Here is a 26,389-nt window from a genome sequence, read left to right on the forward strand (position 1 = left end):
AATATAGAGCATTCAAAGGGTTTTGACTGTTTAGCTCAGATAAACATCTATAGATGCCAGTTGATTGAGAAGAAGGGAAGACAGAGTTATATCTTAGATTAAATGTGATTTTCTTTCTTTTCTGTTATTTGTCTTTGAATTTTTAAACTGTGTTGTCCACTGTGCTGGTTTTGGCTGGGATAGAGTTAATTTTCTTCATAGTAGTTACTATGGGGCTATGTTTTGGATTTGTGCTGAAAACAGTGTTGATAACACAGGGATTTTTTAGTTGCTGCTGAGCAGTGCTTACACAGAGTCAAGGCCTTTTCTGCTCCTCACACCACCCCACCAGCGAGTAGGCTGGGGGTGCACAAGAAGCTGGGAGGGGACACAGCTGGGACAGCTGACCCCAACTGACCAAAGGGATATTCCACACCATGTGACGTCATGCTCGGCATATAAAGCTGGGGGAAGAAGGAGGAAGGGGGGGGACATTTGGAGTGATGGTGTTTGTCTTCCCAAGTAACCTTTACGTGTGATGGAGCCCTGCTTTCCTGGAGATGGCTGAACACCTGCCTGCCCATGGGAAGTAGTGAATGAATTCCTTGTTTTGCTTTGCTTGGGCGGCTTTTGCTTTGCCTATTAAACTGTCTTTATCTCAACCCCTGAGTTTTCTCACTTTTACTCTACTGATTCTCTCCTCCATCCCAATGGGGGGAAGTGAGTGAGCGGCTGTGTGGTGCTTAGTTGCTGGCTGGAGTTAAACCATGACATCCACCTAGGATTTTGTAAATAAATAAGCATATTTCCTTTTACTTTAGTGTGGCCTGTTTAGTGGTAAAATCATAATAATAGGCTATGACCCAGAGAAGTGGAGATAATTTTAACTAGGGTTCTGGACATTTCAGGCAGAGGTGAATACTGAAGTTCAATGATCCAGGATTTCCAGAGGAAAAGAGAGTATAACTGTGTGTCTGCACAGGTATTTGAGAACCAGTATTGCAGTGTTCTGGGGAGCCTTGATCTAAGATACCATGCTCAAAGTTCATTTGCCAAGGTAAACAACCATTTCTGAGGTTAAGCCTAGCCTCTGTCCTGACAGCGTATAGCAGCAATGAAAGAAGCAGACTGGGAAGACTTTCTCGAGTGAATATGTGGCATCTGGTTTGGGCAGGAGTAAGTAATCATGGACTATTCCTACTTTGCCAACTTGGGAAAAAAAGGAGTGTACTGGTGGTATATCTAGAAGTACAAAGGAGTTATATGCCAGCATTATTTAATGTTAGAGCGAATCTAGGCTGTGACAGAGCTGTGGAGTTGCTGTAAGCCTGAAGGCCCTTTTTATCATGAAGCACTACCAAGGACTCTTTCATCTCTCACAACTATTCTCAAAGTGAAAAAAATGTGGCTTAAAACAAATGCTAGGCTCATTTATCCTGAGCTGTGGCATACATCCCAGATTTTTTCCATGTCATCATGAGACTCACAGAGAGCTTGGACCTGCTACAGGAAATGTCTTTGATACTCAGAACCAGGAAAGAGGCAAAGTCTGAATTTTCATTAAATGATACAATATATTCCCGTGGGACTGAAGGTACTGAGAGCAGGTATTTCTAACCTACTACTCAGTTGTAGCCATTGACAGCACTGAAGATTTTACAAACCTGTGAAATTCCTTACTTTAACATGCCTGACATATATTCAATATTAGAAAAATGATTAGAGGCATATCAGATGTCTAGAGAGGAAAGCAGTGCTCTGAGGTCAGAACACCTTCCCCTTCGCTTTTGTTTTTAATATTGTTTTCAGGGTTGGCTTTTCCCTTAATAACAGAGCAAGGCTTCTGTTTCTCTGAATTCTTTCAGAGCTGTCTTTTCCGATTCATAAATTGTTCCTTTCTCCTCCATTCCCGTCTCCTTCCCCAGAAACTAACTGCCATGTCTGTAGTAAAAGCAAAGTGGATGGCCTTTGTAGGGTACCAGGGATGGGCTGTGGAGGCAGACCAGGGAATCCTCTTGAAATTTGGGGGTAACTTCATTCTGCTTCAGAAGCAAAGCACGCCTTCTCTTCTCCTGGATAGGATGAGAGGATAATGTTACTGTAGTTTCAGCCCTGAGCATTTCCATTTGCTTAATTTCTTTCCTTTACTGATTCTCAGTATAATATAAGTTATTAAAAGATACCATCTTGGCCCTGAAGTCACTGCAATTTCATGTCAGGTGAAAAGATTCCTGTGTACTCCCTTTGAGATTCAACACATCATTTAAGATGGTGCAGATAGCTAAGATGTTGTATTACTATGAAATTTAAACCCTTAGACTTCTAATTACAATCGCTTTGGCACTGTGTCTCTTATCTTGATCGCACAGATTAACATTAGAACCAATTTTTTTTCTTCCTGTTCAACCTACATAAGATGTCTTTGAGCACCACAGGAACAAAATTTGAAGTACATATGCATACTACCCTGGATGAAAAAGGTTATACAGGTAAGATGCACTGCAGCAAATGCACTAGCTTTCCACTTAGCTCCTGATCTCTTTGTTTTATTGTCAATGGTAGTAATAGTTACAGAGGTTGTATTACTACAACACCTAGCATCCTGGTCAAACAGAACAGGACCACACAGTTTTAGGTGTTGGGCAGACAGCAGAAAGCCAAACTCCTGTCTCACTTCCCCACCCCCCCAAGAATAGCCTTGTGTTATCCCCCTCTATCCTAATTCCCCTTATCAGCTTTGAGGATTTTATTGCAATAAATATTTGAGAACTTCCGGAGTGAACATTGTGATGTCTCTAGCTTACGAACTTCCACACCAGTCTAAATCACTAATCCATTTACTCTAGTATTCCACCTTTGACTATACCTGTCTCAACTAGTTCAAGATGTTTCCAATGGTGACCAACAGATAATTATGGAGCAATGGAGTAACGTGAAATAATGTTCTCACTATCATCAGTAATTTAAAAATTAGCTTATAGATTCAGCAGAAAGATTTCTATTCTCCCCAAATCATTCAAACCAGAAGATCTTTTCTTGGCCAAAATACTGAATCTCACTTTGAATACCTTGTTTTCAATACACATTATTATGGACAATTTATATACAATTACAGGTGTTCATGTGTGTAACACCTTTGACATAAAGTTTTCAGTTCTAAATCAGTTTTGTTTTTTTTCTTCCAGAATATTACATAGTTTGTCTGATTGTTCTCTGCACGCTTTGGAGATAATTGTTTGTGTTTGCAATGTGTGCGGGCATAACACCTGCCTGAGAGTGAGTTGCTGTGTTCACTACTCAATGAAGCAATGAAGCATTTGAAACGCAGGAACATCCCTCAGACATCGTTGCTAGTTAATGATTCTTCATGCTCTGAATGTTGCATCTCTTGCATCCTGTGTCTATTAATCTTAAAATGACACACCTTACATTATCAGTAGTCTCACTAAGAAATAAACCAACAAAACCAACAAAAAACTGGGAGGAATCTTTCAAGAAAGTGTGTGTTCAAACAATAATGTATCTTGATCATTAAAAAAAAAAAATGTTGGGAATATCATTCTCCCCGTGTTCCTCTGTAAACAACAGACATTTAACTTGGAGCTAGTCATGGTTAATCAGCCTTCATACACAGAACTCAAAATTATCGAAGGTCCTGCTGCTCTCTTCTGAATTAATCTTTTTTTTTTCTTTTCAAATCCATCCTGATGTCTGGATATGTGGCAAGCATTAGGTTAGTAGGCCGAACAACTGAGCAGATGTGAATAAAAATCCATGATAAATGCAGTGTGTAGGAGGCATTGAACAAATCTGAAATGGTACACTAGTGAATTTAGACCCAATTAAGAAAGAATTTGCAATCTGCTCAAAATGAGGGTGCAAGCCAAAGAGTAACTTGCCCTTTTGGAAAGGATCAATACATTCTTAAAAGGCTGTTGGGGAACATTTTAAGGACAAGATATTCCAATCCAAATTTTAAACAACAATATATTTGGGGTTGTTCTGGCATTTACTTAGTACTCTAGCTAAAACATTACCACTCCTAACTGATGTATGCTTTCTACAGTCAAATAACAAGATATGTTTTAGTGATTAAGCTCTTTGTGTGAAACACTGTATGGTAGTTTCAAAAAGGAAAGGTAGGTAGATTTGCAGTAACCTATATAGAATGGCATGGGAGTTATACTGCAGAGCTTCCCAACAGGATTTGACTAGCTTTTCTTTCTTAGATCCTGAATGTAAACTAAATAGAGTGCTTTGCATTAAATATCACCTTAGCAAAAAAATCACCTTGAAGGCTGCCATCAAGGAAAAAGGAAGAAGGAGAAGGCAGCAGGGAAACTCTGGCACAGTGAACTATCATCTCAGGACAAATGGCTCCAATAGTTAGAGAAAAGTCAGGGTCTCAGTGGTTTTTAAATGTTGCAATAGTCTATTATCATACTTACTTTGAATTACAAATTTTCTCTCAGAATAATACACAAAGCTTTACCCTAACACATTTCATAGTAATATAAAACCTTAAAAAGAGATTAAATCATGTAAAAATTGAAAGATTAGGATTTTTTAAACCCACTTATCTGTATCAAAGAGGATCATAATGAATTCTGAGTGGTAAGACTCAGAAAGTTCTTACCAAGCTAAAACTTGAATTATATTGTTTAATAAAAATAATAATTTTAATTAATTATTTTTCCAAGGTCGTACAATACAAAATAACTTAATATTTGTGTGTCAGAGTACTAAAGAATACTAAGAGGTACTAAGCATTAGGTATTCTTGTCAAGTATTTGCAAGTCTTCCCTTCCTCTATCTTCAGGTTTTTTGAACCGGCTTAAAAGCCAGAATGACCGTTTAAAAATGATTATTTTTTGTAGTTCTTGTTTGCAACCAGGCTGTCCCTAAAAGTCATCAGGATGGAAAAAGAATATTAAAAGAATTTTGAAAATTGAAGGATCACACATAATTCACAGAAATACCTTTTTCAAACTAATAGAAATTTGAAATCTTTGGAGGTTCTCCTGGACTCATTTAGATTTCAGCTTGTTAATGACTGTGGTAGAAGATGACACTAAGAACACAAGATTACATGACAAGTGGATCAGAAATTCCTGAAATACATATTCCTTAAAATATATAAGTGGAAAGTAAAAGAGAACATGGTTTATCTGGCTTCAGAGTAATGGATTGATTTCTGCATAAAACCCCATGTTCTAGAGTGGTTTTTATTTTGTCTTAGGAGACTATCCTTGTTTAACAGTGTTTATTTCAACTAAAACAAAAGAAAAATCGTTTGCATCTAATCCCTTATGGATCTGATCCAGAGCTTGTGGAAATCAGCCATTCAGTAAACTTGCATGGGCTTTGGATCAGTCCACGTATGAAGGAAGAAAATGCTTCTGACCCCAAGAAAAACAAACTTGTTAAACATTACTCGAAATCTTGCGGGTATGGAGTAACAGCAATATGATATACTGACAGAATTTAATTTATATGTTGAGAATATGAAGCTGACTTATCCCAAGCTGAACTATAAAATGAATATAAAGGTGAGACTTAACAATAACATCATAAAGCTTTATCTTAACTAACCATATTCACAAAGTGTAAGGTAGTGGCCAATAGCAGAATTATGATTATTCTACCTTAATTGCATATTTCTATTTCTGCTTATTCAAAAGTCCTTTGGTGCCAATATAACCATAGATGGTTTTACTTGGTGTGTTGCATACAATGTTGTTAGTGCATTCTCCTACTCTCAGTTGCCTACAATTATTTAAAATATATATATATCTATGAGGATTTCAGCATGGTTCATTTCCAGTATATTCGTTATCCTCTGTCCACTGCTTTAATCAGCATCCTGGCAACAACCACTAAATGTTTTTGAACATAGCAGACATTCACCCTACTGAAGACGCGGGGAAATATATGCTTCATTTTCATTCAGTTTTAATAGGAATGACTTAATATTAAACAATGGCAAAACTGTATCAGGAAATGGTTTTGAGTATTACACTACTTTTTATTTATTGCCTGTTAATTATAAGTGAATTGAATCAAGCCATTCTCCTTAAAGTGTTGGCATTAGCACCCAGGTTTGCAGAAAGCTTCCCAAATAGTCCAGAACAGAAATATGCAAACATACCACTTGCTATTTTGGAGTTAAAAGCAGTGTAGGAAACCAACCTTCAGAACGCTGCTATCGAAATGGAGTGGGATAGAAAGCCTTGTAATAAAATTGCCAAAGGGAGTAAGCTCTCAGGGCAAATCATGCACCATTCAAATACTAAATCTTGTTTTGCATTCCAGCAAGCAGAAAAAAAAAGGAGACGCAACAAAGAAAACAGACATCATCTTAGATTAGTCCAACGTAAATGAAAGAAGGAAAGAAAGCTGAAAATTGTAGAAGAGTTGATTTCACTACATGTTTATGTTAATAGGGTATTTGACTTTTGAATGCTTCATAAACCTTGTTATGTTCAGTGCTATTTGAGGTAGTAAAACAGCTGGAACTCTGCCAGAAGCTTTAATTGGAATCAGCTTAGCAGGAGCTGACAAGGTTTCCTAGTGTTTAGTTTCAAACTTATTACAAAAATGCAAAATTACGTGCTATTTATTTTCTATTCCTCTTTGGTGTACACCCATAAAGGTGAGACATAGCTGTGCTAGAAAATGGATTAATTTTTTCTCACCTGCCCCAGGCCAGTGTTTTGAAGAGGGCAGTGTGGGTACTGTCACTTATAATTAGACGTTTCCTCACACAGGAGGCTGCAGAGACTCGCCAGAGAACTCCCTTTTTTTTTGCACATCTTGGTTATTTGTTAGGCCAGTGTGTCAGACAGCCACAATAACAATCTCTGTTAGCAATATGTGACTAGGCAATGGGATCAGAGGGCATCACCAAAGAAACGTCGGAGAAGTAGTCTGATTCCACTCTTCACCTAACAATAAAAAAGGGGCTGCAGACCAGGACATCTAGCCATACAGAAGGAAGGAATTATTGGTTTGTGGCACCAGCCTCGCAGGCTTGTCCGTGTGGGGGGACCTGAAAGACAGAATTTTGTCCCAGGAAGCAACTGCAGTGTTGCCTTTGAAACTGATTAAAAACTTTGATCCAGGACTATTAAAAAAAAGATCGTTCATTCATTATCTATAGCTACAAATTAATAGGTTAAAAAAGTCTTTCTCCCTTCAGATTGTCTGCACGATCACTTGGAATTCTGTACTTGATAAATGTAGGTCATACGGATACGTAACAAATATAGCTAAATGACTTCCACCAAGGCTGTTAAGACAGGAATGAATCCCAGGATAACGTTACATTGTCAAGAGGCCAAAAGTAGTCAAGAAAGTCATGTCTAGAAAACACAGCTTTCAGAGTTTTAATAGAAAGTCTTCACCTTGGGAAACTTCTACTTCACGGAAAATATGCCCTCCCCCATCTTATGAAGCCATTTTCGGCGGGCTATTTACCGTCACTGACAAACCTCACCACAAATCCTACTGCTGCATGAAATGTAGTTCCTTCTCAACATCAATGTTTAAATAGATAAAGTGAAAGTAAGAATAGGAAATAGCAAAAGTCATCTTTGTTTGCTATTTGCAATTAGTTTGGAACATCATGGCTGGGCAGCGTAAAGATATTGAGATGCAATAATTTCTCCAGGGCCAACAGAATAGTTTGATAGTCTTGCTCCCAGCAACAGACTCAGGTTTTGCAAAGACTTGAATCAGAAGGCCGCATCTGTAATCTCAGACCCAGGAAGGCTTTTGAGTTCTCCGGCCTCCGGGTCTGAGGGAAAGCCAGATCATCTGACAACTTATCGCTAGCTCAGTGCTGCAGCCCAACAAATACGATTTTGACATTACTTGTAAAAGGACACAGACTTTGTACTGACCTAATAGTGCAGTGCTTCAGGACTTGTCTGGGCTTGCTTTGACCTGAGCTGATTTTTAGCTTGTTTTAGGTATCATAGCAATTGTCTACCAGTCAGGTGTCTACTGCCTAAATTTGCCTTAGATAAGTTTTTCACTGTTGCACAGTGCAGTGCATAATGTTAATTAATAGACAGTAATAATAACTAGCAATTCTATGTAGACTGAACTCATTATGACCTTAGAATAAAAATGTGCTGTAAGAGAGTATATGCATAGGATGATACAGAGGCTTTAGACTGTAAAAACCCATAAGTCTTCATGGTCAGTCACTGTTTACTAAAGGGATGCAACCCTGAGAGACAGGTAAATCAGTTCTAGGGTTAGCAAAGAGAACAGGAAAACAAGTATAATGTGGAATTCAGAACCAAGGAAGAAGGTGAGAGAAAGCACATTCTGTTAGATAATGTAAAAAAAATTAATGCCAAGTGGACCCAAAATTAAGAAGAGAGGTACCCACAGCATAATTTTCACAGTCCTCCTGTCAGAGGTCGGCATGCTGAGGAATCATTGTACCTCCCTCCCCCTAAACTTCTTGAGGAAGTTGGCAGGGCACTGGAAGGTGAACATAACACCAGAGGAGAGGTATGTATATGTGTAATACCTGTAGCAGTATGATTAAGGAATTTTTCCAGTAATAATTAGGTAATTCGGACTATGACTTTTAGTTTAATTGCAACTGCAATAATAACTGTTTATTGTGTTTGATTAGGCTGTTAAGACTTTAATTAGACTAACAATACATTCTTGGCTCTGCATATAAGTTGTGGCTCCTTTTTGCCCAGAACAAGATTTTGAATGTACGAGTGAGTACCACATGTATGCACCTTGGTTTCTCTGGAGAGGAATATACAAGTCTGTGGGACAAGGACAATAAAGTCTGTATTTGAAAACTGGTAACATCATATGGTTATGTATTTATCGTTCCTTTAACATTAAAAAACATTCATTGTCTATCCCAGCTGCTGCTCACTCCAATCCCATATTTGTTAAGATTACTAATTTTACTTATTTAGTTGTTTCTCAGGAATCTCACCCTGCAGGAAAGTGATAAAATCTACTGAACTAAACTCCTGCCTGCCTTAATAATTTACTATCTGAACTAGTTGTACTGTAAATGAGCTTCAGTCTATGTCTAGAAGTGTCAGCCAATATCAGCAAGAGTGTGATTTGGTAAACTGTAGCTAATGAGAAAGTGAAGCAAGTAACAAAAAGAGATAAAGTGCTTCCATCTCCTCTAAAGGTAGAATTAAATGAGAAGAAAATTTGCCCCAGTTTTCTATCATTGTCTAAAATTCTATTCCCAGTTTTCTGAGTAACCATTGTAGCTCCACAAAGAGAAAAATAAAAAGATTAAGTTTTCTTTTTGTAGTCCCCAACAGACATCCAGACTGACTCTGATGGTAAAAAAAAAGGTTATAAGAAAGCAAGACTCACCAACCCTCATGGTTCTTGTATGAGGTTGGTAAATAAGCAGCAATTAGAAGCCAGGGTTTGTTTATGCTCTATTTGTCTTGTTTGGTGCAAAGACTTTTTGCCTCCCCTTGCAAAAGGGCAGTTGAAAGAGTAGCTGACATAACTGGGCCAATTGTTTTTTGTTCTAGGGTGCTCTGTAGAGCACATGAAAGCAATCTTCCGTGTTCAGCATCTGGCTGATAAAGTTCAACATTTTCCATGATTATAGTCATACTTCATGTAGGAACAACTTTCTTAGCATCAAGTAAAAACAGGAAGCAACACAAGTCACATCAATAGCTAATTCCATGTTACATCACTTCATTTTCAGACTGCAAAGATAAATGTTATTCATACACTTTTTCTCTGCAACGTTATAACTGCATTACAGTGGGAATGAAATTTCCCTTCTTTAGGTACCAGAAAGGGTAGCCACTTTAAAGGTAAGAAAGAGTTTATCTGAAGGCCTAAAATCATCCTCCTGCTGCAGAGAAACAAAGCTGAACAGTGCTGTCTGACTGAGCAGCTGACAAGACATTAGCAAAAGCTGAACACCTAGTGACTACCAGTGGACAGCAGGCAAGGTCGAACAACAGGAACTGAATGAAGGGGAAGCAAGCAGAAAACAAATTAGAGAACGAGCTTTGCACAGAGGCAGAGGAATACATCTAAAAACCTGTAAAGGTACTGCAAAACTAGATGAAATACACTTCTGAGGTCTGCATATTTGAAGTTCATATTTGCTTATTCTTTTTTTAAGGAGTGGTGAATGCACAATGGATGTGCCTTCCTAAATATCTCCTCTCCCTTGATGTTTTCACAGAGCCAAGTGCACCAACTGAAGCATATTTGAGTGGTGGTAAATCATCAGCAGACACTATAATATCCATCTATGCAACCACTTCTCAGGGAAGAAAAAGGTTTGTGACAATGGAAAAAAATGCAGTTCCTTAAATCGTATCAGTATTTGAGTGCTATACATGGTTAGCTTGCTTCACTGAAATAGTTCTGAATGGTCTATGTACGCATCTATTGTACATTCGCCTATTAAGAATCTTATTTTTTCCCCTGTACAGACAAGTAGGTTACATGATACACAGCGTGATTGAATGTATCCATCATACCATGCAGTTGAATCAAGTTGTCCATATAATGATCAATTTTAATTTGTGCATGTGCTCTTTGTTGGTCTGTGGCAGCCCCTGTAGAGGCTAGAAACAGAAGCACTCAGAAGCTGAGTTTAGGAAGGAAAATAGTTGGACAAAGTGGGAAATAATAGATGACTTTCTGGTGTAAAGAGATTGTACAATAGATAATACAAGGTTGCCTGATCAACATTGTATGTAAATGCCATATAATTTTTCAAGAATCTAAAACTTGGTGTGTTTTCAGTGAACAGGGGACAGAGGAACAGGGGACAGAGGAAAAGGTACAAAAATGGTGCTTGATCAAGATTAGTGAGATTAGATTTTCCTGAAGACAAACGCAGATGTTTGTTGCAGGCATTATTGCTTAATGTCAACATTCAAATGTTTACAGACACAGGTTACAGCTGTTGACAGCCATTTTAATGTCTGTGCCACTAAAAGCGGTGCTGAGACACTCACTGTATTTACTCTGTTGCTATTGATTACACATGGCTCTGTTGAGGCCACAGCACCAGGACCGTACTTTTGACACACCTTTGACTCCAGCCAAAGCTTTTTTGCTCGCTCAGGCTCATAAAACCCTAGAAAGAAGGCTATGTTATCGGGATAACCAGTCAGTAGCAATTCCAGCACTTGCGCTAAGCTATAGTGTCCCATACAAGAGAGCCCTTCGTTACTCATTGGGGTTATGAGCATGGTGGACCATCTTCATACAACCCTCCATTAGCCACTTTGTATGTGCTATGTACAAGAAAAGCCAACTCATCCTTGCTTCTTAAATCAATCCCATCATGTCTAAGCTGACCATTGTTCATCTAAATCTATGGGGTTTGTAACATTTCAAAAGGCTGTAAATATTAGAGTAGGAGATGTCTTTTACAAATACTAAAACCTGGCAGATCAGTCATGTAGCCAATGTACAAGCGTTTGGTCTTCCTAGCATGCCCTGCAAAGTGCCACCCTGTGAACTGCACTTTGGCCTCTGAGAAATGTCGTAGAGAATTTTTCCTTTCGCCAAGGTTTTTCTTACCAAACCCTACTTCCTGTAAGATAAGGTGACTCTTAGCATGGTATTACTTATTTCTAATCTAAATGCCTTTTTAAAATATTGTGACTATATGAATAGTTATACATATGCGTAGGAAAGGAGCTGTATGGGTGGCCATGTGTGTGACAGAAATCTGATTGCTACCAGCACGTGTTAGGTATTTATTTTTGAAGCTATGAAGCTATGTCACACTAAAAAATTCAGAAATGTAGGAGCTATACTTTACCACAGAGATTATTTTGCTAAACAAGCACATTTAAAACAACTCAAGGTATACTTCAAAGGGATTTCTATACTTAAAAAGAGTTTGTTTTCTCAGGGGGGAAAAAAAAAAAGCAATTTACAGACTGATGAATTTTGTGACATGCAAGTTACAGAAAGGGGATTCAATGTATCATTTCAAGTACCACTTAGCGCTGTACATCATTTATTAACTGGACAGTCTAGTTGCTTGTTCATCACTTCTTGCAGGATGAGGCAGGAAACTGCTGCCAGCTGTTGATGTTCTGCCTTTCTTTTGAAACTCTCTGTGTTGATGTCGTGGTTTAATTTCAGTCGGCAACTAAGCACCACGCAGCCGCTCGCTCACTCCCCCCAACCCGGTGGGATGGGGGAGAGAATTGGAAGAGCACAAGTTAGAAAAACTCGTGGGTTGAGATAAAAACAGTTTAATAATTGAAATAAAATGATAATAATAATATGATAATAATAATAATAATAATACACAAAACGAGTGATGCACAGTACAATTGCTCACCACCCACCGACTGATGCCCAGCCAGTCCCCGAGCAGCGGCCCCCCCGGCCAGCTTTCCCCAGTTTATGTACTGAGCATGATGTCACATGGTATGGAATATCCCTTTGGCCAGTTTGGCTGGGCCCCCTCCCAGCTTCTTGTGCACCTCCAGCCTTCTCAGTCAGTAGAGCATGGGAAGCTGAAAAGTCCTTGGCTAGTGTAAGCATTACCTAGCAACAACTAAAACATCGGTGCGTTATCAACTTTGTTCTGGTCCTAAATCCAAAACACTGTACCAGCTACTAGAAAGGAAATTAACTCTATCCCTGCCGAAACCAGGACAGTTGAGGATCAGCAAGAAGCCAAACTCCTTACAGTGGGAGTTTTGGGGACTGAAAGGTGGACTCTGATCCTAAACTCTGTGTTAAGTTAGGAAATGAAGTTGTCTGAGTGAACACGTTATTGCAGGCTGGTTAAATAAAGGAATGTAGGTTACTGAGGTAAAGCCCACAACAGAGACTTCTGTTTATGTGTTTTACAGATCAATTTTGTGACAACATTGCTGTACCACAGCATGCACACCTATTAAATAAACTCTTGAGGAGTTAGCATAAGCTATATGAGCAAAAAAAGTCCCATCCCCCGTGTCCCCATCCCCCCCTCCCCGTGTCTACAATAGAAAGGTTTTAGTCTGTGCTGTGATATACACTAAACCTGAGATAATCTCCTTGAATTGTCACAAGCTGCGAATAGGTAGACCAGGTAACGCATTACCTTCCTTTTACAGATGAAATTATTATTGTTAAATAGAGAATGACTTTGCCTCTCTTTCAGAAGAGTGAGGAAAGCAAAGCGGACAGGACACCTCCGTGTAAAAAGGAGCAGATGTGAACTGTCAATACTGGTTCCTTTTAATCAAGTAGAGACAAGGTCCTGACAGACAGGAACAAGTCTAAAGCATAGCTTTTTCAGGGAAGAAATATTATTGCCATTTCCTTGTCTGGACATATAATGCAATGAAACTAGAAAACAAAGTTGAATGTGTGTGTCAGCAAGTATTTCCTATATTATAAGGGAACAGTGAAAGAGGATTCAAAACCCAGTCTTTCTTTCTCTCTCTTATCACAGGGGTTATAGAGAGACACTATTTTTCTTCCTTGTCTGGTTCAACTGGGACTTGATGTCTCTTTGCATCCTGGATGGCAGAGGTGGAAATACAAGTCACTTAAACCTGTGCCATCTTTCAAAGATCCTAGGCACTGTTCTTTTCATTACACCACTGCTCACGAACAGATTTCCTTAAACAGATACTATTACACTGTTGTTGGGTTTTTTTTGTAATTTTCTCTAGTTTGCCACAAGACTCTAGAACTAATTCATATTGCAACAGAACTGAACTATTTCAAAATATTGCTTATTTACCAGTAGTATAAATAGGTAATCTTAGTACAGTCACCTGATGCTAGGATTTTCAAAACAGTGTGGTGCATTATTCTTTTAGACTGTCTAGAAAATCCCAGCCTGGGATGTTAGCAGCATACAGGAAATATTAATAATACAGATATGTCAGGAGTTTTACATAATTATATATAGGATTTAAAAGCATTTAGCTTAATCCCAGGAATTTTGAAGCTTAACTTGGTTTAAGTGGTTCACAGACTTTGCAAGGCACAAATTGCACTCAGAAGGTCAAGGTGGTTTTTTCCATGATCATTTTCCCCCTTGGAAAATGTTGTTAGTGCAGATCAAAACTTTTTGCATAAACCTATCTTTCGCGTATCTTCCATAAACTTCAGACAACTCCTTCCTGAAATAATCTTGTCTCTTCACAAGGTAATTGTTATAGCCCTCTGCTGGGGCAGAATTACCTACCTTTTCTCCCCAAATCTCATTATTTTAACAGATAGAGCAGTGTTTGTCTCCACATGAAGGACCCTTGCTAATCAAACACTTTTTAAAGCACTTGGCTGATCCTTTGATAAAGACTGAAAGGATCAGCAAATCTCTGGGAGAAGTCAGCAGGCATAACCAGTATGCCTATCTTTCAGGTTTCTATTGAGACTTTTCCTTGTCCTTCCCGCACATCGATTTTATGAACATGCATGTGTGTGCTAAGATATTTTGCTCAACATTTGTCAAGGGGAGCACAAAGATATAAAACTGCTTGGAAATTTACCCAGAGAAAAAAAGTTTTGTTGGAGAAAACCTATTAGTTGAACGCAAGATGGTTTTGACATTTAGATTCAGTGGTCTTTCAATAAATTAGAGGCAGGATTCCCAGGGAGCCCTGCATGGTCTACTGCGTGTAGTACAAATCTACAGCTGTGGAGTGGGAGTTAGCTGACACCCTGGGACTCACCACCCTGACAGTGGGGTCAGGTCTGGGTGTCAGGGATCTTCTATGGTCTGTGGCAGTTTTGCTGATCAGTGGCTCCCAAACCACTTGCCATACAGCTGACATAAAACCCCACTTAAACCTGGGGTATCCTTGTATTGGTTCCGGCCCAGAGGCTAAAGACTTTCAGGCTCTTTTTTCAAACAAAGCCAGAAACCTGTTATTTTTCATTAGGATGGACTTTCTAGCTCCAGGCAATGCTCTGGTCTACTTCAGAGTAGTAGGTAGGTGACTCTGGCAACTGCTACAAGAAACTCGTGCTCTGTGTGAATAAAAAAAAGTCAAATATCTAGGTACAATTTCCTCTGCTGTAAACCAGAAATCTTATTACTAACTTACGCACTTCTATCAATGCTTTGTGATCCTTGGATGAAAGGCCCTGCACGTTATTACATTATCTTTGTTCCATGCAGTATGTCAAGACCTGAGTTCGGCCCTGCAGTATGCTTCCTTAAACACTGTCAATTGCACAGTGTCTGGCACTGCTAAATTAATTTAGAATATCTGTCTTTAAAACCAATGCCTCTGCACATTCACAAAAAAAAAAAAAAAAAAAAATAGGCAGGAAAAAGCCTTAGTAACAGAAGTGACAAACACTTTTGGAAGTAGTCCTAAAAAAATTTTAGTTTTTGAATTTTATGACTGAAGAACTTTATGTAAGAAAAAAAACCCTGAGGAGACTTATGGGTATTATTGCACTGGCTTTTTTCATTCTTCCATGTGGGTTTAAGGAAAACATCATTTTTTGCATGCTACTTGTTGAACCTGTAGAATAGAAAGCAGTCTGCAAAGGGAAGAAGTCCAACAAAATTATCATTTACTACCAGTATTTTTCTTTTAGTAAGCTTATCCTGGAGCTCTTTTCCCAACCAGTGTTCTCCCAGTTCAGCTTCACAACCTCATTTTTCAGGGCTTGTCCAATACTTTCACTTTATAATAATTTAAGTTGATAAGCTTACTGGTTCAGTCTTAAAATCATAGCCATCCAGTGTTTCACTATTGTCAGTATATCTCATCCTCACAATGTCCTTGTGAAACAGATAAATAATCTGGGTCTATATTATGGATGGGAAAGAGCACACGCACAATACACATGGACCATGTTGCAAGACTCCTAAGTTAGCACTGATTTCATTGTACCTCCAGAAGAAACACCATGTAGAGCTATTTGGTTGGTCCCAGTGCAGGTACTTTGAGTTGCAGAACCAGAAATTTACTCTGTTACCCATCATAGGGTTATCTGGTGTGGAGGCAGGGTCCAGGTTTTGTTCCTGAATTTAACTGGAGTGGTCTTTATTCTAACCTATGATGTAGACACACCTTGAGATGTGAAAAAGAAAGACCTAGCTCCTCAAAAGTATATAATACACTTAACTCCCACTGAACTATTTAAGTTGAAGTTAAGCACCCACAACCCTGTGAGGATCAGGATCTTTCTGATTTAATCATGGTCCTAAAGGCCAAGCAGGGAACTGGTTCTACCACCCATGCCTGAGGTTAATGCTCTTGCCACTCGATCATCCTAATGAGGTTTTTCTTCCAAGCTGTTTTGGCAGAGGAGTCTATAGACGAAAGGGCTTACGTGCTTTTGAAACTCTCAGATTTGTCTGCATCCTGCTGCAACTGAAAGCATCTCTAGAAATGTCTCATAGCTTGGCCACCTGTAAAGAAAAGCTTGCACATTTTTCCTGACATCAGACTAGGGCTAGTCTGGCAGCACTTGTATGGAGAAGAGTGTTTGATCTGAACACTTCTGCAAATAGATACAGAATAGCCAGTTGGAACAGTAAAAAACCTGCACACACAATTTTGCTGGGTCCACCCTCAAAAGATACTTTTATGGAATAGCAGCAGAGCAAAGAATAGAGCCTAAAATCTAAAAAACATATTAAACATATAAAACATAAAGCATATTAACTTTGATTTTTTTTTAACTACAGACTCAGTTTTTCTGAAGTCTTTTTTTCCCTCCAAAGCCATTCTGCACATTTCTCTTATTGCAGTAAAACAAAAGAAATGAAACATTACTAAAAAAAGAATGACAAAACATTTCCTTTTTAAAAAAAGTTTCCTACTTCTTACTATAATAATTTATCCACATAATTTGGATTTGGCAAGACTGTCAGAGGAATGACCTTGTTCAGTACTTCAATTTATGTTTTCATCTTCAAGAATTTGAGGTGGCTTATGAGCCAGCAAATGTAAAATACAAGAACACTTCTTAAAGCAAATGCATTTCTTTTATCAAATAAATAGAAAATCACAGCTTCTTATATGGCAGAAGCCCTAAACTATAAAAGTATAATAAAATCAAACCTGAAATTTCCAGTTTTATGTTACATTTTTCTCTTGTCACAGGGAAACCTAATAAGCACTGCCTTTGGTAGCAGGCATCTAAAAGAAAAGTAAATGAAAAGGAAAATAAGTTAGGGGTTTTATTTTGTTTTGTGCCATTGTGAAGACTTTCATTATTAACATTATTTTATTGAGGGCAACATTTTTTCAGTACAACTAAAGAAAAGTGCCCCTCGTACATGTTCTTAGAGTTCAGTGCATTTAAAGCCTGAGCACAGGAAGCTAAACAGAATATAACAGGCCTTCTACAAAACTTCTGTTCAGAAATATTTTTTAAGGGGTTAAGGGAAACAAGAAGTGGATGTGCTGACTTAGACCTTACTATTTCTGTGTTGCCTATTTTTCTTGAAAACATGTCTACTTCTTGGGCAAATCTCTGATATAGAGTGAGAACATGTTAAAAGTACTACACAGAGAGCCAAGACTTGGGTGAAAGTCAAGACTTGGTTGACCACCGTAACTGTATGCCTAACTTTAAGCAAGGTGAAGAGGCCCATGATACACACAGTTATGCACCTTTCTGAATGGGGACGTATAGAATCATAGAATCATAGAATCATTGAGGTTGGAAAAGACCTCTAAGATCATCGAGTCCAACCGTCAACCCAACACCACCATGCCCACTAAACCATGTCCCTAAGCGCCTCATCTACACGTCTTTTAAAAACCTCCAGGGATGGGGACTCCACCACTTCCCTGGGCAGCCTGTTCCAATGTTTCACCACTCTTTCAGTAAAGAAATTTTTCCTTACATCCAATCTAAACCTCCCCTGGCGCAACTTGAGGCCATTTCCTCTCGTCCTATCGCTTGTTACTTGGGAGAAAAGACCAACACCCACCTCGCTACAACCTCCTTTCAGGGAGTTGTAGAGAGCGATGAGGTCTCCCCTCAGCCTCCTTTTCTCCAGGCTAAACAACCCCAGTTCCCTCAGCCCCTCCTCAGAAGACTTGTTCTCCAGACCCCTCACCAGCCTCGTTGCCCTTCTCTGGACACGCTCCAGCACCTCAACGTCCTTCTTGTAGTGAGGGGCCCAAAACTGAACACAGTAGTCGAGGTGCGGCCTCACCAGGGCCGAGTACAGGGGCACGATCACTCCCCTACTCCTACTGGCCACACTAGTTCTGATACAGGCCAGGATGCCATTGGCCTTCTTGGCCGCCTGGGCACACTGCCGGCTCATGTTCAGCTGGCTGTCAACCAGCACCCCCAGGTCCTTCTCTGCTGGGCAGCTTTGCAGCCACTCTTCCCCAAGCCTGTAGCGCTGCATGGGGTTGTTGTGGCCGAAGTGCAGGACCCGGCACTTGGCCTTGTTGAACCTCATACAGTTGGTCTGGGCCCATCGATCCAGCCTGTCCAGGTCCCTCTGCAGAGCCTTCCTACCCTCGAGCAGATCAACACTCCCACCCAACTTGGTGTCGTCTGCAAACTTACTGAGGGTGCACTCAATCCCCTCATCCAGATCATCGATAAAGATATTGAACAAGACCGGCCCCAGTACTGAGCCCTGGGGAACACCGCTCGTGACCGGCCGCCAACTGGATGTAACTCCATTCACCAATATATATATATGTATATATCCCAGCTGAATCTGTACCATAGATACCTTTCATAATAAGTTTTCTACTACAAGATGTGCAAGAGGTATTTGGAATAATGTGATAAAGAGTGTTCATATGCCATGACAGATTGTATGTATTGAAAAATGCATTGTCTGTGAACATTTTTAAAAGGGGGAAAATATTTCCTCTTACCCCAAATATTATTTTATGGAAATGGTAAGAATGAAACACATTTAACTTTTACTGACGGTCCCAGCCTTCCAGCCTTGGTGCCTCTCCCTTCCCAGTCCCCCATATTTTAGCCAAAGTATTGAATATTTTCTGTCTTTGTTTTTGATAAACATAAGATGACATTTTTTGGTGTGAAAGCCAACACTTACATTTTGTCTTGTGCTACTTTCAGCAGAAAATTGGGATGATTAGCATACCTCCAGAGGAACATATCTTTTTGTCACTAATTATGATTGTCTTCCTAGCAATTCTGTTGCAGAATCATAAATGATAGGTTCATTTTAGCATAGTATATGGGGTGTTTGTTTAATTTTTTAAGCTAAACTGTGATTATATTCCACATAAATATAATATATTGGCCCATAGGGGGCCTTGACAAATGAAATTCCAATTTATATAATTCTGCATAGAAGGCTAGTCAATTTGTCAGAAAAGAAAAGACAGCAGGGCCAGCAGAAATTGAGACAATAAACTAACAGGACAGCAAAGCCATGCTGCAGAGTTTCTGAGTCTCTTTTCCAAGCTACATGAAAGAATGAAAGCTGAGTGGTCAGAAAAATACATGAACAAAAAAGAAGGAATATTTGGTGCAAATCATTATGTTAGTAAATAAGGCAGTGTTCAACAAAGAAGCCACATGCATTTGAAGGAGTTCCAAGCTTTTAGGTGTTTGTAACAACACTGCCTGGGATAGATGGAGAGGAATTGGTTTGGGGTCTATGTTTTAGTGTGAAGCAGAATGTGACATGAGTGCTTCGGCAGGCATCATGCTTCCTTTGACCAGCAATATTTCACCATTGCTTAAGTAGTAAGTCTTTCCACTGAGAGACAAAGCTCAAGTCCTGGCTCCCTTTTAGTTAATGCCATCAATTCTTGGGAAGAGTGGCTTTCATATGCTGCCAACTCCGGCGTGGGCACTCATCTTCCACCCATCTAAGAGTTTCCGTCTCTTTCAGATGTGCAAGGTATTTTTAAGATGCCAGTAGGTATAATGTTGCAGAAATGCCCAGTGTTCTGTCAGGACTGAGGTTAATTTGTGTTTCAACAGCATCTCACCACGGTGATAGTTCTGAGGAACACACTAATAAATCTCAACCTCTCTTTCTCTTTTCTTGCTTTGTTTCATACCAATAATGTCTATGCTCCCTGGGGCGGATCTGACAAAAGAGCTAAGGGAGCTAGAGCTGTGGGATGGTGTGAAGCAATGAGCACGCTCTGTTGTGCAATAAGGGAGGTAATATCTGTCCCATGACAGCTGTTTCTGGCCCTGCATCACCCACTAGATGAAATTATCTTTGTGAATATTTTGTCAGATTTGTAAGGGACATGATCATATAAGTGTGATGACAGTATGGGATGCTTTTTTTTTTTCACAAGAATTTGTAAAACAGAGGTATGGAAGGGAGGTAATTCCTTAGCAGTGTCTGAAGCTTGTTTTAAACATGAAGAAAACTAAAGGAAAAAAAGAAAGAATTGATGCAGTGTTTTTAGTCTGTATGAAAACCCAACAGCATTTACTATGTCGATGAAATACCTGATGCAATCCAAATTAAGCATAGGGTTTTTTGATCCGTCTATTGATATGTGAAAGGTTTCTAAACATATACATGTGATCATATACACTGAAAACTTCTTTTCCTGTTTTTCTTCCTACCAGACTAACATGAGATTGAAAATCTGAAATTTCTTCCCCAAAATAGTCTTTGCCATGCTAGAAAGTAACCTCTAAAAGTAGCAGATGTATTATAGAGCATCTTACACTTTACTTACATGCATACTAGAGCTCTGGAAAAGTAGCAGACTCCCACAGTGGAAAATGAATTCCTTGATATGACCTTATTTTAAAGTTTGGGCAGTCCTTAAACTCATTCCCCATATCTCCTAGTCATCCCACCTTACTTTGTTCTAAGGTATCTGGCTAGCTTTCCAGAGCAGTTTATAGATGGACTTTTAAGTGCAAATGATTTGATGCTGGAACTGTGTGTTTGTCATTCCTGGTAAAGTGGATGATCTAAGATTTCAGCCTAAAGGTGATACTGCAATAGAGGACCGTACAAATAATAAATGATAATAATTAATCAGAACAGTCTGAGCATGAAAAATAGCACTACACAGCTCCCCCAGGTGCCTCTTCCTGACACGAAGAGTTCACCTTGAGGATGAATTGGCAGTTCATTCTCCATGCCCATGCAATTTCCAGTCTCCCTGAGAGGCTCTATTAGCAGCAATTGTGTTTGTAATTTGTAGACATGTCAATCACCTAATTTCATATAGGCCACTGAACAATTATTAGAACGCAACAATTTGGGTTACTACTGACCCAGGCTGAATTTCAGCTGGTAATTTACAACTGAAAGACTCCATATGGTATTACAAAGTCCCTGAGCCTGCGGTTTCCAACTGTTTATTTAATTCAGGTATGCTTATTAGTTTTTACACACATTCACACAGTCTACACAACTTACTTTGTAGATCTGAATGGATAAATGCCATTGATTTGGCATTGCATGTGGAAAGCATTGTTTGCTAAATTAATTTATGTGGGCCTAGGACATTAATCAAAAATAATGGTGATTTCAGAGCATTCAGTTGCTTTCCTGTATTTATTGTTCCTTGTTTTCAGAGTGGGAGCTTTAACTCTCAATCTTTGGAAGTATTTCCACAGGTGCTCTTGCCCGCATTTTTGCTGCACTTCCCAGCCTGACTCTCTGCCCAGTCACATAAAGCTTGATGCTCGAGCTTGTGCCTGGGAGCCCTGGTGAGTCCTGTGAGACCGCTCTGCCAGCAATGTGGCAGGCGTGTGAATTCACCCTTCCTGTGGCCTGGACTGTGGGCCCAGAGTCTGGGAGTTGCTTTCCAGCAACCATCCCCTGAATCACAGTGAAGGTTGTCCCTGGGCATGGCAAACGTAATAAGGTTCAGAGGTTCGATTTTGCTTGAACAGATGCTACAGTTTAGATAATTGACTTAATCGCTTGTTCAAGGTTTTAATCCTGGGAGAATTGCTAACGTATTTGAACACCTGGGAGTGTGGTGAGTACCGCTGACTTCTCTAATGCATTTACCATGGATGCTTTTTCTGGGATTAACAACTTGTACTTAAAACTCGCATAATATCAGATTTTACGAAAAGTCCTCTTTCTTGCCTAGCTAGAAAAACCACAAGGGAGCAGCCTTTCTTAAGGTTTATCAGTCCTTTTGGTTATCAACCAGAAAGTATAGAGAGGCACAAACAAAAGAAATTAGGGTAAAACTTTCCATACATATCAGAGATTTCAACACTTGACAGTAGGAAGTTCACTTTGTTTTATTATTACAGTCAGTGCTCAGTCTTGCATGAGATGAAGTGTGTTTGGCCCAGGTCTACAAGAGCTAATCAGCATGCTGGGAATTAACTAGGAATGTAAATGCTTTGCTGCATTAGCCTGGGAGCTCAGAGAGTGAGCTTTACAGAAGTGAGCCTCAGAAGTACTTAGGAGGAGCTTGCCTCCATCAAACCGTGAAGAGTCCAGATAGCCAGGTCTAGTTCATAAGTGTAATTCTACTTTTGGGAACTGCAATGGGCTCTGCGCTTCACTAACTTGCAAGAACGAGACATAAACTTCCTGCTCCCCGACCTCTTTGACTATTCAGAAGCTTTGCAAGTGTTGAAAAGACAACAAGCTCTACCAGAAGTCTTGTCCAAGCAACCTGAACCAAATCTGTACAGCATGGACAGCCAAAGTCAGCGAACTACTGGAAAGAAAGATCCCATTCTCATGCAAATGTCTTCAGAAAGAAAGAACAGGAGAAGTGAAATATACAGAAAATACGATATATTACAGTAGTTTCTAAAAAGAACATTTTTCAAAGTTGTCTTGAGCTGTCAGCAGCTGTTTAAGTTTGTTCAGAAGTGATGAGGCAAAATAAAATCCTTTTATATATGATTATTTTTATATTTTTAAGGTCTTTTTTTTTCCCAGGTATTATCTAATGACACACAAGATAATGCACTATATCTAGGCAGAAGCACTACAAAATGATCAAACATTCCACTTCATCATCTTCAAATACTTTGATGCTACCACGGGCAAGAAGAATAGAGGAAAAGAAGCAAAAGGACACTTTAAAATAGGATCTAGGAAGGAAAGAGATTATACACTGAGCTGTTATAAATTACTGCTGGTAAAGCCCAGAAATCCCAAAACGCTAGAGATGTAGCAATCTGGTAATGCAAGTAGAGATTTAAACTTCAGCAAACAACCCTACCTCCCCCACACTTACTTGGAGAAACATAGTCCCTGCTGTTCACCTGTTAGTCTCAGGAGGAAGAGAAATGTGCAAGTGGCCTACATATCAAATATCCACAATTATACAAGTATGATCTATCTAAGTGTGAATGCAGTCATGGAAGTATTGAGGGGCAAGCCTCATCTGCTTCATAAAAAAATAAAAAAAACCTCCAAAGCCACAACTCACAGTTAAGGTATGACACAGATAACCTCAAGTGACCTTTTCATTTGTTTATGTTCTGTCTCATGAATTTAGAGTGTCACTTTTTTAACAAGTGGATAATTAGCTTTCCTAATAATTTCCTCAATATTTCATCAAAATAGTAAGTGCTCATTTCTGTCAGGCTGAGAACTTTCTCTGGGATAAAACTTCACTACTGTTCCTTTCATCCATCCCCCTGCAACATACGATTACTCTGCATCTTCTCTACTTCATTTTGTTTGAGCACCTCAGTACTCCTTTATATAAAGAGGTGGATATGAATAAAATAAAACAAACAATGACGACTTCATACTGCTTTCCAGTCAGGCTTTGTTAAGAAATGTAAGAAGCTTTAGGAGAAAACTCATGTTGTGGTTTAACCTCAACCAGCAACTGAGCACCACACAGCCGCTTACTCACTCCCTGCCAGTGGGATGGGGGAGAGAATCGGAAGGGTAAAAGTGAGAAAACCCGTGGGTTGAGATAAAGACAGTTTAATAGGTAAAGTAAAAGCCGCGCACGCAAGCAAAGCAAAACCAGGAATTGATTCACTACTTCCCACCGGCAGGCAGGTGTTCAGCCATCTCCAGGAAAGCAGGGCTCCATCACGCGTAAGGGTTACTTGGGAAGACAAATGCCATCACTCCAAACGTCCCCCCCTTCCTTCTTCTTCCCCCAGCTTTATATGCTGAGCATGACATCACATGGTGTGGAATATCCCTTTGGCCAGTTTGGGTCAGCTGTCCTGGCTGTGCCCCCTCCCAGCTTCTTGTGCACCCCCAGCCTTCTCAGTCGGCAGAGCACGGGAAGCTGAAAAGTCCTTGACTAGTGTAAGCACTACTTAGCAACAACTAAAACATCGGTGTGTTATCAACTTTGTTCTCACCCTAAATCCAAAACACAGCACTGTACCAGCTGCTAGGAAGGAAATTAACTCTATCCCTGCTGAAACCAGGACAAGTCATTTTGTTAAAATTACTCAGCCAGTTGGAACATTAAAGAAATTAAATCTTTTGGGCAATCACCGCAATTTGTGCATGCTTATCGTGACATATCAAAACTGTTCCTTGGCCTTAAGAGACAGTGGTAGTGAGTCTGTGATGATTTCAGCAAGGAATGGCAGGAGACAAACTGTATGGAACCTTATCCTCAGTCACACGTAGGAAGTGTAAGAAGATCTGCATGTAAATGAGAGCTGTTTCATATGCTGTCTTAATATACCATAATATTCTCAGGCTGTTATTCCATGGATATCCTGACTTTTAATAACACAGGCATTTTGATAGCTGTCTGTTACTTCTTCCAAATGAAGTAAGACCGTACAAAAGCAGTGTGTTTTAGATAGAAGAAAAGGAATTTTGGTCCCCTTATTCTACTAATTTTTGTATCAAAGTCAATACAGTGTTTCTTCAAGTTATTTTAAGAACTGACCAAAAGATACTGTGGAGCAAGTCTGAAAATGCCCAGAAAAGAGTAAACCGCAGGGCCAGTTTCATGCAGTGTTTAGTTTCCCCATCTCCCATGGGATGGTGATCAGCTGGAAGGCAGAATGTATCAAATGAGCACAGTGAATCTTTTTACATTTTTTTAAAGGCAGTTCTTTCTTTCCTTGCATTGGTCTTAAGGAAGTTTGACCCATTAAGCTCTTTATATGTCAATTTGTTTTTCTTCTATTACATGACAGATCCATAAGAAAAGGGGAAAGGGCGAGTGGGGGAGAGTATGTCTCAGTCCCATAGCCTGCTACTACTGTTGCAGCAGGGAGGGAGGATATTAATGGCATTAATTAATGTCAGAAAAGAAAGATCCTGCATGGGTCCTGGTACTAGAAAGAGTCCATGACCTAAACTGCTTAATGTTTGATTGTGACTCTGCCAGTGGGCTGTTAGTAGCCTCCTATATATAATGCTTTTTTCTCCTTAAATTCAAATCCAAAGTTATGAGCAATTTCCAAAATGATACAGAAATGGCAAGGATAATAGGCCCAGATGTTCAACCTCTTTGTTGCTGGTTTTTTTTGTTAAAAAAGAAATCAAGAATTTGATGATAGAAAGCTGCAAACCCAGCTATATTTCCAGTTTTCCTATTCAATAACCACAAACTGCAGGATGATGTTTGTGACAAACCTGTATTTTGAGAAACCTTTCAAAGATATGACAAAAATAGAGCCCTCTCCTTATAGCCTCCAGCAATACCATCTCATGCTCTGATCTCTCTAGATTTTACATGCTCTGGTAGGCAGGTTGGGTGCTTGACTGGCAAACTCCAAGGAAACCCAAAATACTGCTAGTGACTGTGTTGGCTGCTGTGCAGTTACCACTGCCTTTGTTCAACACTGAGCCTGTCACCTCTTATATCTCTAGCGAGCACTGACTTCTGGAATAAAGGCTCCAAGTCAAGACGCTTAATCACCCAAGGTCTCATAAGGATCCCACATCAGGGAAAACACCAGTTTTGATGTACTGTTGATTTACATTCTTCCTGCAGCTATATTTAGAAGGAGAATGCTTAAGTTCCTTTTTGAAGCTCTTCTCTCGTGTGATCCACTATGTCATATTTGGTTTTCTGATTTATGCAGCAGAGTTTGGGAGAAAGGATTGCTCATAGTCTTCAATTTCTTTCAGTAAGTGTTTGGAATTAGCTTATGATTTAATATTTATAAAGTGTTTTGAAATCTCTGTGGAAGGTGCTATAGAATGCACTTCTAGGGGCAGTTTCAGATATGCAAGGTCAGGCCATGAAAGAAAAGAGCTTAGGGAGAGAGAAAATTTAATTTCAAAGGATATAACACAATTAATAGACTTTGTCAAAGGGAATCCTGGGGCAACCTGCGGATGAGGAAGGTGATACATCAACAGAGCCTCAAAGAAGTGCAAGGGGTTTACAAAAGCGTAGCTTCCTGTTGCATGCTTGGAGTCTCATAATTCCACTAGCATGAGACTCATTTATGAATTATTTGTAAATAGCAAAATGGTAGGGTTATTTGGTTTTTTTTTTCTTTTCTTTTTTTGAGAAAAATTCTAAATAATGATTAAGAAAGTTAACTCCATTTTAACATCAAATAGCCATCA

Source organism: Aptenodytes patagonicus, chromosome 2 (genome assembly GCF_965638725.1).
Source record: "Aptenodytes patagonicus chromosome 2, bAptPat1.pri.cur, whole genome shotgun sequence".
Classification (NCBI taxonomy): domain Eukaryota; kingdom Metazoa; phylum Chordata; class Aves; order Sphenisciformes; family Spheniscidae; genus Aptenodytes; species Aptenodytes patagonicus.